The 16844-nt window shown below is 34.9% G+C and overlaps 1 protein-coding gene across 5 annotated transcripts in view; it reads right to left on the minus strand.

Annotated features, from left to right (window-relative positions):
* LOC135212602 (alpha-N-acetylgalactosaminidase-like) overlaps positions 1-9845 on the minus strand; it is a gene marked incomplete at its 3' end in the record, with an annotated part of 120142 nt that extends 110297 nt beyond the window's left edge. For 2 of the 5 annotated variants that reach the window (XM_064246166.1, XM_064246161.1), the window contains 1 exon segment: positions 9318-9637. 5 annotated transcript variants of the gene reach the window in all.
* Positions 9846-16844: the final 6999 nt, after the last annotated feature.

Raw genomic sequence — 16844 nt, forward strand, 5'->3', positions numbered from 1 at the left:
TAATTGTCTTGTCCTTGTATCTGAGATGGTTCTCTTAAACTTTTAATTGCACCCATTGTTTATGCTTGTTTGGGAAGGTTACTCATCTTCCAGGTGTGTCGGATTCTAGGTACTAGTCTCGTTATAATCCCCATATGTCAGTTATACGAATCTTCTTGTTTTCTCTTTTTCCTCATGTATGTCAGTTCATCTGCTAAGTAAAGGACGTTTGAACGTCGAAAGGTCTCGCGAATACTCCATTGTTTATTTTCCTTCATGGCATATATCTTTATTTATGGATTTATCACGTTCCTAACTTTCGTGATTCAGTTATACATATATATATATATATATATATATATATATATATATATATTATATATATATACATACTATATATATATGTAGTATATTTATATATATATAAATATATATAGATATATAGATATATATATATATATATATATATATATATATAGATAGAATAATATATAGATATATATATATACATACATACGTATGTACATAACCGCAAAAAGAAAACAAATACTTCAATAAAAATTCATATATAGTGTATATGTAAATATATAAACATTTATATTTTATATCTGTTTATATATTATGTACTATAAATAATATATATATATATTATACATATATATATATATATATATATAATATATATATATATATATACGTACATAACCGCAAAAAAAAAAAACTTCAATTACCTTTCACACTAGCCACAAGAACCACTTGATAAACGGCATGGCTCATGCACACCAGGTTATGCTACAGACCGGTTAGCTCGGGGCCAGGTCATTACGTCACAAATTAACGGAACGGGTTCTCTGTAGTTAACCTATGACCCAAATCTCAAATCACTTTCTTCATGATACAAATTTATAGGAGACATTTCGAAGAGAGAGAGAGAGAGAGAGAGAGAGAGAGAGAGAGAGAGAGAGAGAGAGAGAGAGAAGAATTGTTGCTAAGGGGTCACTAATGAATGAGCCAAAAATGACACAAGAATATAACTGAGAGAGAGAGAGAGAGAGAGAGAGAGAGAGAGAGAGAGAGAGATTAGTTAGGAAGAGAGAGAAGGAGAAGGAGATTAGGATTAGAAGAGACGAGAGGAGAGAAGAGGAGAGAGAGAGAGAGAGAGAGAGAGAGAGAGAGAGCAGAGAGAGAGAGAGAAGAGAGAGAAGAAGAGGAGGAGAGAGAGAGAGATTATTATTATTTGTTTAAGCAGCCACTACGACTACGCCCAATCGGCTGCAGAGAGAGAGAGAGAGAGAGAGAGAGAGAGAAGAGGAGAGAGAAGAGAGAGGAGAGAGAAACTCGACGGCCAACCTACTGCCATTACCTAAGCTTGTGCTTTCAGGAAACCTAATAAAGATGAAAATAAAAGCTCAAATTAGGCGAAAGACTGAGTTAGTTCATTAAAGGATGAAATATCACACAAACAGGGTCCTAAAAGGCATCATGAAATTCTATACATTGAGACCAATGACCTTAGGTGACCCAGTCACATGCGAATGGAAAAGTTCGTTTCGGAAGTTAGGTAAAAGAAAATGGACGAAACAATTAGGAACAAACTGGATACCACCTATTACAATGATGATACTACATATATTTTTTTCTCTTTTATTCCGGAACGAAAGGTCTAAAACTGGGTCTAAGGGTGTGTCGGTATTTGGCTGAATAATGTGATAAACTTAGGTTCTCATTTGTGAGGTCAAAATAACAAAAATACCAGCATCGGTATTTTAAAGACTAAACATGACTTCTCATAACAAATTAAAGGAAAATGTCGAGGGAGAAATTTCTGTCATTGCCAAATAACTTGTGCTCAAAGTAACTAAAAAGGAAAAAAAAAAAAAAGTGTAACAAACCACTCGAATTAGATACCTGCTGAAAACAGTGTTAAGAATTTTTTTTTTAACAATTAAGCGCCATGTAAGTCTACTTCCACAAAATGAAGACTCGACGCGTAAAAGTGTTTATGGAGAGAGAGAGAGAGAGAGAGAGAGAGAGGACGATGATGAGAAGACTGTGAAGAGGACGAGAGAGAGAGAGAGAGAGAGAAGAGAGACTGCTGTAGAATGAGTTAGTCTCGCAAAAGTCTAAATAGAAAAAGGAGAGCCTCAGTAAAAGTGAAACGGACATATTCTACATTGCAGCTATGAATATCTCTCTCTCTCTCTCTCTCTCTCTCTCTCTCTCTCTCTCTCTCTCCTTATCACGGGAGACCCTTTTTCCCTTTGACATTTTCGTACCAACTACGCCTCCTCGGGTGTTCTGTGACCAGCCTGCATCTTGGAGAAAGAAAAAAAGAAAAAAAGAAAAAAAGAAAAAAAAAAAAAAAAAAAACAGCAGACGTGCTGATTACTTTAAAAAAATCAAGTTTTTCATTTGACACGTGTATAAAAATTGAAAAAAAAAAAATGTTCACGAAAATTTTAATTTAAAAGAAACTAGAACTGCTGTATTAAATATAGTTATCGAGTTAAAATTTTTCACTTTGGCAGTCAGTTTCACATAAAAAAAAAAACCCTGACCATTTACGAAAACTATTGTCTGCAACAAATGCCAATGCTTACAACTAGGGTAACTAAGATTACCAACTTAGCCACAGTTATTGACAATGTGGGAACAATGCCAAAATTTTCTCTTGTAATTCTAAAAAATTTCTCTTGTAATTCTTAAAAAGAAAAAAAAAAGTCTATTGAAAAGGAAACCGTAATACAGTGATTTGCAAGACTTCCTATGCATAGAGTAGGAACCTTCGTGTTTCCACGTACAGAGTATTTACTAACTGTGAACTTGCATCTTTCAAACCGTCCTCGTGAAACCCAACCTAAATAACAGTTGCGTCCTTCTGCTCTGTTTGGCAGAGATCCATTTTAAATGGATGGATCAACAGGAAAATGTGGCGGTGGTGCATAAGCTTGAAAAGTTGCATCATGGACTTGCTATTGGTAAAAACGCTTGCGCCATCGTCACCCATGGTCAGCACTCTGCAAATAACAGAGCAATTACCCATCTCCTACCTCTAGCAATACTGATGACAGCTTCTGCCGGCTCCGTCCGCTTACCGTAAGCAAAATGTGAGACTAGGGAAACGAAAGAGGAGGAAAAAAGAAAAAAAAAAAAAATGACGTCCTTCGGGATCACCAAGAACCGTTCAGTAACTGACGCGTAGGAAGGAATCTAAATGAAAATAACTGTTATGTGGCTATCTTGATATAAACAATTAAGATAATGCACGTAAACAAGTTAACAGTGAGAAAATGGAGCTATCGTTAGTAACTAAATTAGACTTTAGTCCACTTTACTAAAGTTACGAGATGTAGGCTTCAAACTTGGCAGGAGACCACACGAAACGAATGAGATGATGATCTCGACCAGTTAATGGCACGGAATTTGTTTAACCACTGAATGAGTCCATCCTTAACCCTGATTAGAGTTTAACCTTGGTTTAGGCAAATAGCTTTGGGCTTCTTATGGTCATTTAATCAGCGACATCAGCACATTGTAAGTGGAGATAAGCGCTTGGTAATTTAACACGTGTTTTCCGAGCATGAAATAGTTACATTACTTCAGGCAAAGGCAATTTGAGTCTTAAATCCCGGTTTAATTAAAAAATTTCTAATTCATATAAACACGGCTTCTGAAATCTTGCACATTCTTTCATGAAGATCGCGTCAGTAACATCCCATCCTCTCTCTATCTTACTCCCATTTCCATTTAACGGTTTTACTTCCCCACAAGATGTTTGTTACAAATAATTTTGTTCCCAAACACGTTATCACCTTCCAGCATCTTGACCCCAAGCTATTTGGCAGAAACCACGCTTCTCTACTGAACGATGTGTTTTGACCACATCCCATTATCTTCCTAATCACTCAGTCCCCAGGACCCACTAGTCTAACCAGATACTAATCGTCACCCGTAAAATGGAGATTCTTTCAAACTAGGCGTCCCCGAACTCCTAGGCCTCCATATACTCCAGCAGTCTCAACCAAACACATCCATACTTATTTTAACTGCGAGTATTGGCTCACACTTGTAATCTACACTCAATCTTTACTCGGGTTTTTTGAAATCTCAACACGTCATTATATCCGGCTGGTTTTGACATTACGCGACTTGGCTAGGCATTACACAAACCATCCTCGAAATCTTTCGGTGCAATATCATTCCATGTGTATTTTTTTGACACTGAGCCGAACAAAATGCCACATAAACCGTCTGACCCATAAATATCACATACTGTTGGGAAATTTGCTGGGATCAATTCTGTACTTACTATAGAGAGGCAACAACAGCTTGCTATTAGCGCTGGAAGAGTGACGAAGTTATACTCAAATTACATTAACTTATAAAAATGTCAAAAAAAGAATTCACCGAACCTTAGAAATTTATTGCAATAAAATACAGAAACATACTAGGTAGTTAAGCAAATTTGCACAGTATGTACAAAAGATGAAATGACAGGCATGCCTCTATAAAGAGGAAATATTATATGAATTAATCAAATCATGCGATGAGAAAATTCCATAATATGGAAGCTGGGGAAAGAGGAATTGTTAATAAACTGCCCACTGCAAAATTTGTTATGATTAAAATCCAGAACACAATTTATGGGCAGATCTTACTTGTTTCAAGTAACACCAACCTCACACCTAAAGCAGCCAATGTAATTACAAATGACGGCATTTTCCACTCCACTTTCAATGCAAAAACTGTCTCAAAATACGTATGGCCATTCTACACTTTCACAAGATTTGATGTTCATGTCCTTTCCTTAAAGCTGTTGAAACAAAATTAATGTGCAAGGAAAAAATGTTACTTTCAAAACTCAGATTTGTCATCATAGGAATATCAAGGATGATGACATCCTTGTTGCAGAGCATTCACCTACTGGACTGGAAACGTGCCTACACACTACGGACCTCTGAAATATCCAAACCTGAATAACTATAACCTCAAATATTTATGACTGCGTATCTATGAGAATGACAATTCAATTACTTTTTCTTTTTGAAGACAGTTGGTTTTCATAAAGTGATAAAAGTATAATTTATAATAGCACTGTGATTTACAGATGTTTCAGCCTCCCATGATCTTCAAGAGATTACTAAATTGGTGGGTTTCTTATTCTCAACAATGGTATTTATGATTTATACCACTGCCAGAGGGTTTCATATTTGACCATCCTCCATAAGCTCTATTTCAACAGGGACCTGTTAGCATCCAATTACTTGGAGATCTGAAACTAATACCTTCCACCCATTTTATAGGGTATTAGGATCCACAGTCAGTCTATGTGCTAAGCTATTCACTACCCAGTACTGAGGGTCTTTCTTTCTTTCTTTCACAGGTAAAAGTTTGGAATGCTAATCCTGTTGTTACTTTTGATCCTGACGATAGTTCAAAAGAGGTAGCAAGGCTAGTTTGAAGTGCATATACCATTAATTAGTTTTTAGCATTGTACTACCATTGTTTGAGCACAGTAAGTATGCATTTTCCTGTTAATTCACCTCTCATTACTGTCTGTCTGATATTCAGTTCCTCGCTGGACAAGTGGTTTTCAAGCTCGGCTGCCAATTCGGTGGTCCAAAGTTCGAATCCTGGCTTGGCCAACGCGGAATCAGAGGAATTTATTTCTGGTGATAGAAATTCATTTCTCGATATAGTGTGAATTGGTTCCTAGCCATGTAAAAATATCTAATCCTTCGGGCCAGCCCTAGGAGAGCTGTTAATCAGCTCAGTGGTCTGGTAAAACTAAGATATACTGTTAACTGTCTGATATTAAAAATATTTATAATTTTTGTGAACATCAGCTATCCCAAGAAAATAACAACAGAAATAAATCAATCAATCACTCCTTTGGTCAGCAGAGAAGCATTAAGGTGTAAAGGAACATGCATAAAATAATTGTCCTGACTTTTCAAGAAACCGAACATGGGTGAGTATCATAACCACTCTACAATACCTGAAATACTACACGTATTCCACTGGTCATTATAGCAGTTTAAATTAACCACTCTACAATACCCGAAATACTATTCCACTGGTCATTATAGCAGTTTCGTTAAGTATATTGGGTCTGGTTCGCTCTTATATGGAAAGCCTTCAAGATAAGCCAGATGTCACCAGCACACAGATGCCTCCTACATCCATACAGCATGGCATCTCCCACAAAACATACATGAAAACTACTATATAACTACTGCCTGCCAGTGCTAATTCTTTAAAAGGGACTGAATGGAGGATACAAAAGGCCTGAGATATGGTATGGGTGATATTAAACTAGAAAAAGGGACAACTCAAGAGGGAAGCCATCATTGGCTCTGGATTAAGAGGAGTTCTGTGTACCCAATGGCCACAAGAAGTAAGACGAAAGGAAACCAAAACACCACCGTTTCCTCAAAATGATAGCACAGGAAAAGGAATCCTGATGGAACTCCCCTTTCCTAAGGACTAAGCTCATCTAGGCATGATAATGCTTAGAGAAGTTCCTCCATGATACCCAGCTGCACATTTTCTTTCTCCTTCCTTTCAGCTTTCTAAACCATGGTCCAGAAAGCAGGAAGAAATCAAGCAGACTAACAGACTGACCAATTTTTTTCTGCAGAGAAGGCTACTGAACTCATGATAAAGGCATGCCAATGTGTCTTGGATGATCCAAGTACGTACTAAGTCTCGTAACCACTGTAGCAATGACGTTTTTACTCACCGTAAGGCCTGAAAAAAGTGAGAGCTAACATTCAGGCAAGTAGGTGGTAGCCCCAACCATTAATATGGGCACAGTTAGTTGATTACTGGCTCTTGTTACTGTACCATGCTTGAACAACCAAACTTGCTTACACCAAATGTGTTTGTCTATATAATACATGATCTGTACTTTTGTCAAGTACAACAGAGTTTATTCAAAACAAAAATAAATCAAATTCTGAAAATGCTGTTAAGTCAAAATGCAAAATTAATTTACTGTACCTTTGGGGACACCATATTCCAGTTCCCCTTCCTTTTGTATCTCCACTGTGCTTACATCTAAACTGCTCTTAAAAATATATACACTTTTCGTCATACAGCAATGAACGGTAGTTATAGTACACAAACACATTTCTACAGTATTTGCACAACTCACAGTGTACAATGCACAATATGGTACTTTCTCAGCCCCATAAGCTTTGCCAAGTATTTTATTACACAAATGAAATTGATCATGTTCTGAGAGCTCCTCCGCATTGTTGTTTTAACTTGAAACCCCTTGATAGTACGTCCAGATTTCAAGTTGTGGTGATGTAACAACAAGAAATCGGAGTCTGGGATACAGCTTCCAATGAAATAGTTATTTTAAATGCTGAAACATATGCATGTTTCGTCCCAACATTATTCTAAAAATGCAGCTTTTACAAGATAAGCTGTCAAAGAATACATAATTTATTTATATGGAAAAAATTAATGTCATACCAATACCAATAATAACTATTATAAGCCCATATGTTGCCTGGGAATGCATTCAGCAGAAGGTTTAATTAACCGATATTTGGCATCTCAGTGACCTAAGCTTAGTAGCTCCGGCTAGGCCTACGGAAAATTATCATTCTCTAAAGATTTCATTCTATTTGTCCATTTACTGACATATTGAGAATGAAACCATAAATGGTAATATTGCAATATGATACTTTCAGTCCTCTTCAACTCAAAATTCAATATTAAATGATGGTCAGGGTCCTCAAGACATAATTTTCAAATGGCTTATAAGGGACAAGTACTTCAAATAAGTGATGAATTTACCAATAAAAATCCTGCACAAAGACCTATCATATTCCTAGTACATTGTGATTGTTCTTAATGTGCTCCATAACTCCTTGGACACTGCTTGGGAAGGGTCAGCTTCTTATAGCACTAAAACTATTACACATGAACACTAATGTGTTTTTTAATTTTGTTATGTCCCTCCTACCTTTACCTACCAACATTAACATATGGAATATACTGTCAGTAATAATATGGGAATGGGTGCCTCAACATGAGATAAGAGCCACTGTACAGAATGGGTGAGATAAGAGCCAGTGTACAAAGTTAGTTTGAGATAATCTTCTGTCTTTCACATTTAAGATTTGCCAGTCAGACTAGACCTGGAGCCCTTGATTAAGTAAGGTTAGGATTCTGCCTGTCAGCCTAGATCTGGAGCCCTTGATTATAAGTAAGGTTAGGATTCATTTCTGTAATTTCCTCAGTAAAACTGATGACTACTACTGCACCATTCTAGATTGGTAAGTGCCAGTTATTGGGCAAAATGGATGCCATATTTAGCACAAGTATTTAGGATAAAAGTAAAATTATAAGCAACGACAGTAAATATTATAAGCATAATTAAGTCATAACCAGAACACAGTATTGGTTTTTAGTTTTACCATTTAGCTACTCCATGACATACAACACCTTACGTTAGGTTAGGCTAGGAACAATAAGGCTGTGTGTTTTGATAACCGTAATTGTAAATTCTGCTTAGCCTAGGGCCTAGGCTATACCCAAGGTCTGTAAGTTAAAACCATGGATTTTCTGACAACTTATTTTGTGATTAGTATATATAGGGTACTACTACCTATTTTAGACCGTTCTTGTTGGCACATTTAATTCACTGTAGTCTTCACTGCCCAAAAAAACTTTTCAACTGCAAAAAAACCCCCCCTTTTTTTTAAACAAATACCTACCTACCTAGCTTAGGCTGAGGGACAAGAGGTACCAGGAAAAACGAGTGGTCTGCACCGTAATATATATCTAGACCAGAAACATAAAAACATGAGAAACATGGCGAGAAAAATATTTGATTTATAAATCTGGCGAGAAATTAAAGTATCAAATTCTTATGGCAAAATTTTCCTATAGTTCTAGGCTAGTAGGTAGGTAGCTAGCCTAGTAGCTTCCCTAGTTGCCCAATGACTAGGTATGCAAATGACTACGAAAACCTACTGTTATTCTACAGGTTACCCAATACTACCTACTTTCTTATAAGCACAAACTTTAAAATCTCAGAATATGTAGTTTCTTACTTTGTTCAAGAATATTTGGGTCTACACAACGCAACGCCGTTTATATCCAGTTCTATCCCACAGCATACGTGCATCAGATCACCGGGGAATAATGACCTGTCACCCCAACCAGCCACAGGACACATGCTTGTTTTTGTCCTTTTCTCACTAATAAAACAATATTTATTCTTGTGTAAGCGACTAAAACAATCCTTCGACTAATACCAGATAGACTCAAGCCCTCACATCAAGAAAAAGTAGAGATTTCAAAGAAAAATTGGGACTTACCGGTACCAGACGTAACGTAAACTTAGAACCTCAATGTTTACATTCGGACAACTCCCACCTGTCCGGCTGTCCGTCTGACATTGAAAACTTTTTCTTCTTCTACAACACAGGTTTTGTATTCTTTTGCGGTGCCGACTTCGTAGATCTATTCTAATTCAGTGTCATAATTATCTAATCTAATCTTGAAATGCAACTGAGATTATCAAATTTACCAGACTTAAGCTAAATAATATTAATATCCAAGTTCAATGACGTAATTTTTATTATTTTTTTCTCCCTTGCGTATCAGAAGCGACGAATCCTTGTCACAACAACAATCGGTAGCATGTTAATCTTTGAATCGCTGAACAAAGATACGTTCAAAGGCCCAGTCATTTCAGTAACATGCACTATGATAAACAACAGTTAACACCGCCACTCACCTATGTCTGGTATGTAATTTCTGGTTATCCAAGCAATTCACCTTGGGTATCCTCTTCCCCTTCCTTACCAAAACTTTCAAATCATCACGGTCTTCACCGACTAAACGTCCTAGCCTCTCCCCTGCGGTCAAACTAAACTCAAACATGCGCATCCATTTTTCTCAATATTATATAGTATACTATATATTTACATATAATATAGATATATATATTATTATATTCATATATATATATATAGATTATATATATGTGTGTGTGTGTGTGTGTGTGTGTGTGTGTGTGTGTATATATATATATATATATATATATATATATCTATATATTATATATATATATATATATAGATATATATATACATATATATAAATAAAGGTTTTTTGCCACGAAGGAAAAAATTAAAAAGCGAGATAGCCAATTACTTTCGGTCCTGTTCGGACCCTTTACTGTGCAAACTGATTTTACAGAGAACAACAACATAGTCGAAAAGAAAGCTTAATATACAAACTGACACTACAAGATTAGCAAGCAATAAGGGCGATTTTCACTCTACAGAAAGGAGGAGCCGCCTGAGGGTAGCCACACCTTGAAGGATACACGCAGTAAACAAGTGATTCTCCCAGAAAAACAGTACATTTTGAAAAAACACGGGAGCATATACAATTTAATATCATGAATTTTTACACAAATTTTTCCCCAAAAAATTATTATTAATGAAAAGACGAAAGAAAATATAAATATATATATATATATATATATATATACTATATATATATATATATATATATATATATAATATATATCGAGCAAGATAAAGAGGGAGAGAAAATATCGAAACCAGAGAAGAGAGAGAGAGAGAGAGAGAGAGAAATAATAACTATATACATGTGGGACTAATTTATTAGTTGTTCATTTATTTTAAGGTCCTTCATTAACATCTTACAAATATATGGGTCCAAATGGTACATTCCCAGACTAAGATTTAGGTTGTTTTTATTAGTGATTTGTATAATTGCCGATTCCAGTAAATTTCTTGAAACTTAATCATTAAATCTAGCAATTACCGAGGTATCACCCCAATTAATACAATGAGGTTTTTCACTCAGATGGATAAACAGTGCATTTGAAGTCTGGGCTGTTCTAACTGAATACATGTGGTTCTTAATACGTACACATAAATTTTTACTTGACTGACCAACGTAAAACGATGGGCAATCCTTACAAGGAATTTTGTAAATGATGTTGTAATTTGTTACGGGACTATTCTTAATTAGCATATCTTTAATGGTAATGTCAAGGTATATAGAATAAGGGATATTACCTTGGGTAATGTTATAAGAGAACACTACATTAACATTAAACGATTTAAATATTGATTTTATGGTTTCAAATCCACGAAAATAAGGTAAGCTAAGTACATTTTTAGGCATTTCTTTTTAATTAATAGCAACACTATAAAACTTTTTGTGAGCTTTTTGATAACATAAATCAATTAAATGAGGTGGGTAGCAGAGATCGTTTCCTATCTTTTTTATGTATTCTATTTCTTGGTCCAGATATTGTGGACTCGTGATACGCAAAGCGCGTAGGAACATAGAAGAAAAAATTGAAATTTTAATATTAAGATGGTGGCCAGAATAAAAATGTACATATGTTAAATTGAATAATTTAGTGCCATCCATAAAATTCACTGTTGAAATTGAAAATAACAATGTCATCCCTTTCCTAGATGTATTAATACATAGAGAATCTTTCCAATGCAAATTCAGTATTTATAGAAAACCCACAAATAATTTAACATATGTACATTTTTATTCTGGCCACCATCTTAATATTAAAATTTCAATTTTTTCTTCTATGTTCCTACGCGCTTTGCGTATCACGAGTCCACAATATCTGGACCAAGAAATAGAATACATAAGAATGATAGGAAACGATCACTGCTACCCACCTCATTTAATTGATTTATGTTATCAAAAAGCTCACAAAAAGTTTTATAGTGTTGCTATTAATTAAAAAGAAATGCCTAAAAATGTACTTTATCTTACCTTATTTTCTTGGATTTTGAAAAACCAATAAAACAATAAATATTTTAAAATCGTTTAATGTTAATGTAATGTTCACTTATAACAATATCATTAAAGAATATGCTAATTAAGAATAGTCCCGTCACAAATAACAACATCATTTACAAAATTCCTTTTAAGGATTGCCCATCGTTTTACGTTGGTCAGTCAAGAAAAATTTGTGTACGTATTAAGCAGCATATGTATTCAGTTAGAACAGCCCAGACTTCAAATGCACTGTTTATCCATCTGAGTGAAAAATCTCATTGTATTAATTGGGGTGATACCTCGGTAATTGCTAGATCTAATGATTATGTTTCAAGAAATTTACTGGAATCGGCAATTATACAAATCACTAATAAAAACAACCTAAATCTTAGTCTGGTTCGATATTTTATCTCCCTCCTTCTCTTGCTCGATATATATATATTTATATTTTCTTTCGTCTTTTCATTAATAATAATTTTTGGGGGGAAAATTTGTGTAAAAATTCATGATATTAAATTGTATGCTTCCATTGGGTTTTTTTCAAAAATGTATGTTTTCTGGGAGAATCACTTGTTTACTGTGTGTATCCTTCAAGGTGTGGCTACCCTCAGGCGGCTCCTCCTTTCTGTAGAGTGAAAATCGCCCTTATTGCTTGCTAATCTTGTAGTGTCAGTTTGTATATTAAGCTTTCTTTTGACTATGTTGTTCTCTGTAAAATCAGTTTGCCTCAGTAAAGGGTCCGAACAGGACCGAAAGTACTTGGCTATCTCGCTTTTTCATTTTTTCCTTCGTGGCAAAAAACCTTTATTTATACATAGCATCACGTTTTATATACTTCGTGATCAAGTTATTCATATATATATATATATATTAATATATATATATATATATATATATAATATATATATATATATATACATATGTATATATATTGTTACATTTATTGATCTCCTCGTCTACCCAGCATTTAGTTAAATATTTTGATTGCTAGAAAAGCAGCCATATTCACCCAAATATCAGCTGATTTCAGGCGGGAACCCAAAACACCCCATCCAGAGAAAGGAATTTCCGGTCTGACGGAAGCTTAGGGTAAGATAGGCAAGTCACGAGAGTAGCTAGGCCTCGAGATGGATTTTAGGGGCCTCTACAATAAGACCTATTTTCCTTCCCAATTTGCTGGCTGTTGTTTACCAGTTTCAGGCAGTGCCCGAGGCAGTGTATGGAATCCCCGTGATTCAAAGAGACCCAGCCTCTCTCAGTCAGAAGCGACTCCTACATCGAGGCAGACTCGCCTCTAGCCTCCTCCTCTGACGGGACGTCAGCCCTCTGTCCAAACGCTGGTGGGACTATCTTCAGAGCACGACACATGTCCAAGCCTAAAGTAATTAAGGTACATCTAGAAAGTGTAAACTCCAAACCAGCTCCTCTTTCTCCAACACAACTCTTGCTAATTTCATTTTCAATTCTCACTTGTATCTCTCTTACATCAAAAGTCCTTTGTCCTCATCGGGCCATGTGCTTCCCCTTGTGACTTGTTAAAGACAAATGAAGTCATTGCATACCTCAGTTAAACACTAGAGTTCCTTCCCCCAGTGTTAGAGAAACTGAATAATCGTAACTTGTGCAAGAAGTCCTTTTTTTTTATTGTGTCTAATCTGGGATCTTTTCCAGATTCCCTGAGTTACGTGTCCAAGTCTGCGCTCCCTCAAGTGTTGCATTACCGCAAGATTTTGAAAACCAGCTTTTACGTGAATCTCATTTTTAGCCAGCTATCCCCTTGGAAGAGATATTATTAGTCCACGTGTGGGCAAGCTGCATTTACTCTTTCTCCAGGCCAGTAAACGGCCTCTTGTAAATAAATAGATGTAAAGTAATTAGCAGAGTTTTCTGGCGACCTTTCACTCTAGATTAAATTAACACGATAAATCCTTTTACGTTAAGTTCATTAATTTATTCTGCTTTTTCCCTCAACTATTTCCGTTTACGTATTTGAGCCCCTTAAGGCCAGGCTTAATACGTAACAATATATATATATATATATATATATATATATACATATATATATATATATATATATATATATATATATATATATATATATATATATATATATATATATATATATATATATATATATATATATATATATATATTCTAAACATCACAACCTTTCAGCTATTCTCATGCTTCTGACCTTTCTCCTTTTTATCCAAGACCAATGTTTCCTTCCATAAAGGAAAGTTGGCTCATAGTTCTTTCCATACTTTTTACATAGACGCTCCTCTTGTAATTCATTTTTATTTGATTTGATTTTGATTTATATAGATTTTTGGCATTATGCCAAGCACTGGGGCAACTAAAGCCATTCAGCGCTGCAGCGGAAATTGACAGTAAAAGGTTATATAGGTGTAACAGGAGTAAAGCTTCGCAGTTGCACTATGAAAAAATTGTTAGGAGAGTGTGGACAGCAAGATGAAAAAGATAATATGAACGGAGGTACACTACAGTAAAAGGAATGAAAGTCGTTGCAGCTAGGGGCCGAAGGGACGCTGCAAAGAACCTTAAGTAATATGCCTACATTGCAGCGAATTAGGTGCACTGCCGGCACTATTCCCTACGGAGTTTCTTTTATTAGTATAATAAAGTACTCCATATTAATTGCCAAATTTACACTGCTAGCATAGATGGTATGTTGGAAGGTTCATATGTTATGCTATTATGAACGTATATAACTGTGCCTAATTTTCCACCGTCAGTTGGTGAATAACATGTAACTTTGTAGTGTTGGACTTCTAATGTTGTAGACATATGCACATTCGGTTGTGGTCTCGAATGATTCTTTGTAATTCACCCAGACGTAGCCGGGTTAAGAGGCCATTAATATTCCATTGAATAATTTTATAATCCATTATTGGGAGGAATTGGTGTTAAACTCTGTACATTGATTGCCGATTTTACTTTGCCTCGTAGTTTATATACATTTGAATTTATTTGTGGTTTTTTAATCGTTGTATTTGTATGTTGGTTATTAGATTCAGTAGTTCTGTTTTTCATAATTGAATATTAATAAGTCTATTTTTTATTTTATAATTTCCTTTTTGTATTTTAAGGATTCAGAACATATTTCGTTCTCATGTTGGTGTGTTAAAGGGCATTTCCTTAATTTAATAAAATTGTCTATACAATTTCGTACTGTGTCCTCTGTCTTGGTGGTTATAGTTGGTTATATGTACTTACAAAGCATTGATTACAACCACAAGACGAAGCATGTTTGGTAATGTTAAATATTGGTTCAGAAGTATTTGATCTAGCTTTAGAAATTTCTGGTTTTGTAATTCTACTGTTCCTTTTCTGTAGTGATAAGGACTGTTGGTTTGAGGGTTTTTTTTTTGTTTTGTTGTTGTTAATGGAATATTTGGGTCTTGTGGATGGTTGCGGAGTGATAGTTACATTTCGGTTTGGTTTAATGGTATGATTTCCATTAGTATTATTTGATGGGAATTGTAAAGAGTGATTGACTGCTTCTTTACTGTCCAGATGTTGGCTGTTTGATTGGGATTGAGGGTAATTATGTATTTCCACTTGTGATGAGGTAAGTGCAATATCTTTTTTAAAATGTTCTCCTGGTGTAGTTGGAGTTTCTTTGAATTGATTGTAATTTTCAATATTAACTTTTTTCCCTTAGGTGGGGTTCGTTCTAGTATTATTTTCGTTTTGTCGGTTCGATTATTATTATTATTTGACTCCTCTTCCATTGGAAGTTCTTTTCCATGGATATCTGAATCTTCTATGTTATTAGTGGTACTGGTGGATATATCAACATGCTTGGTTTGGGGTTCAGCATTATTGATATGAGAATTAGTTTGTACCTTTATATTATCTTGCTCGTTATTTAGATTTTTCGTTACATTTGCGAAAGAGTGGCTTTTAGATGGATTACTGACTCCTCTTACTTTTAGCTCGAGTCTAGCTTCTTTGCCTGACATTCCTATTCTATTCAACAACTGGAGCTCTGTGTTGTATTATTGATAAGAGAAGCATTCCTTAGATTTCGCATGATGGGATTGTCCAAAGTTAATATATTTTGGAGATTTACATTTCAAATTAGTAGAATGGGTGTCTGATTCACACACTGAGCATACTGCATTATTATGGCATTTTTTGTATGTGCGCACTGAAGTGGTTTTTGGTATAAATGGGCGCGTCTCTATTTTGTCCAAGAATTTTGATTTTGAGTGGGAGATCTTGGCCTGTAAATTTTATTTTTGCAATATTATTTTATTTTTATATTTCCTACTTGGAATTGAATGGATTATTAAATCATGTATATTATTGTGTCTTAACTTAAAGAAGTCAAGAATCAAATTGTTTTGAGGGCAGTCCTTCAATGTTGGGTAAAATAACTGTGTATAATTTAAGGTTTCATGACTTAGTTATTTTTGTGCCATTTATTTCTTTTATATTTAAAAAGGTGGTGGACTGGTTTTTCGTGGTTACCTGAATTAACCATTCCTTTTCTTTAATATATCGGCATTCCATTTCTTGTGTTGGACATATATTCAATAATTTGTTTTCCACTATTGCTGATATTTTTACTTTCAGCTCTAAGTACTAGAAATTTTGACCAGTTATCTGGTCCAAAAAGATGATCAAAATGCACGAGTGTTGGATGAAGACGATAATTTCTATTTCTCTTTGGACCTTTTGCCTAATGTGGGTTATCTGTGTATCAGATTTGTTTCCTCTGTTACGTATAGTTTCATTGTTATTGTTTGTATCTTCTGATTGATTTTTACTTTCTTTGTATAATTTCTAATTTAGGATCATATAATTTATTTGGAACTGGATGCTCCTTTGTTGCATTATTATTTTGAACTGACTGAAGGAGATTAAGGGGCATTATTATTTAGAACTGACTGAAGGAGATTAAGGGATAAATTTCCAGCAGACATCAACTGTGCCGAATTTTGTCCATCAAGGGTCCCAGGGGTACTAATAACTTTATTCGTATTTATCATAAAAAATTAGAGGAAAAAAAAAAATAATGAAAAGAT

The sequence above is a fragment of the Macrobrachium nipponense genome, chromosome 41, assembly GCF_015104395.2.
Source record: "Macrobrachium nipponense isolate FS-2020 chromosome 41, ASM1510439v2, whole genome shotgun sequence".
NCBI classification, from domain to species: domain Eukaryota; kingdom Metazoa; phylum Arthropoda; class Malacostraca; order Decapoda; family Palaemonidae; genus Macrobrachium; species Macrobrachium nipponense.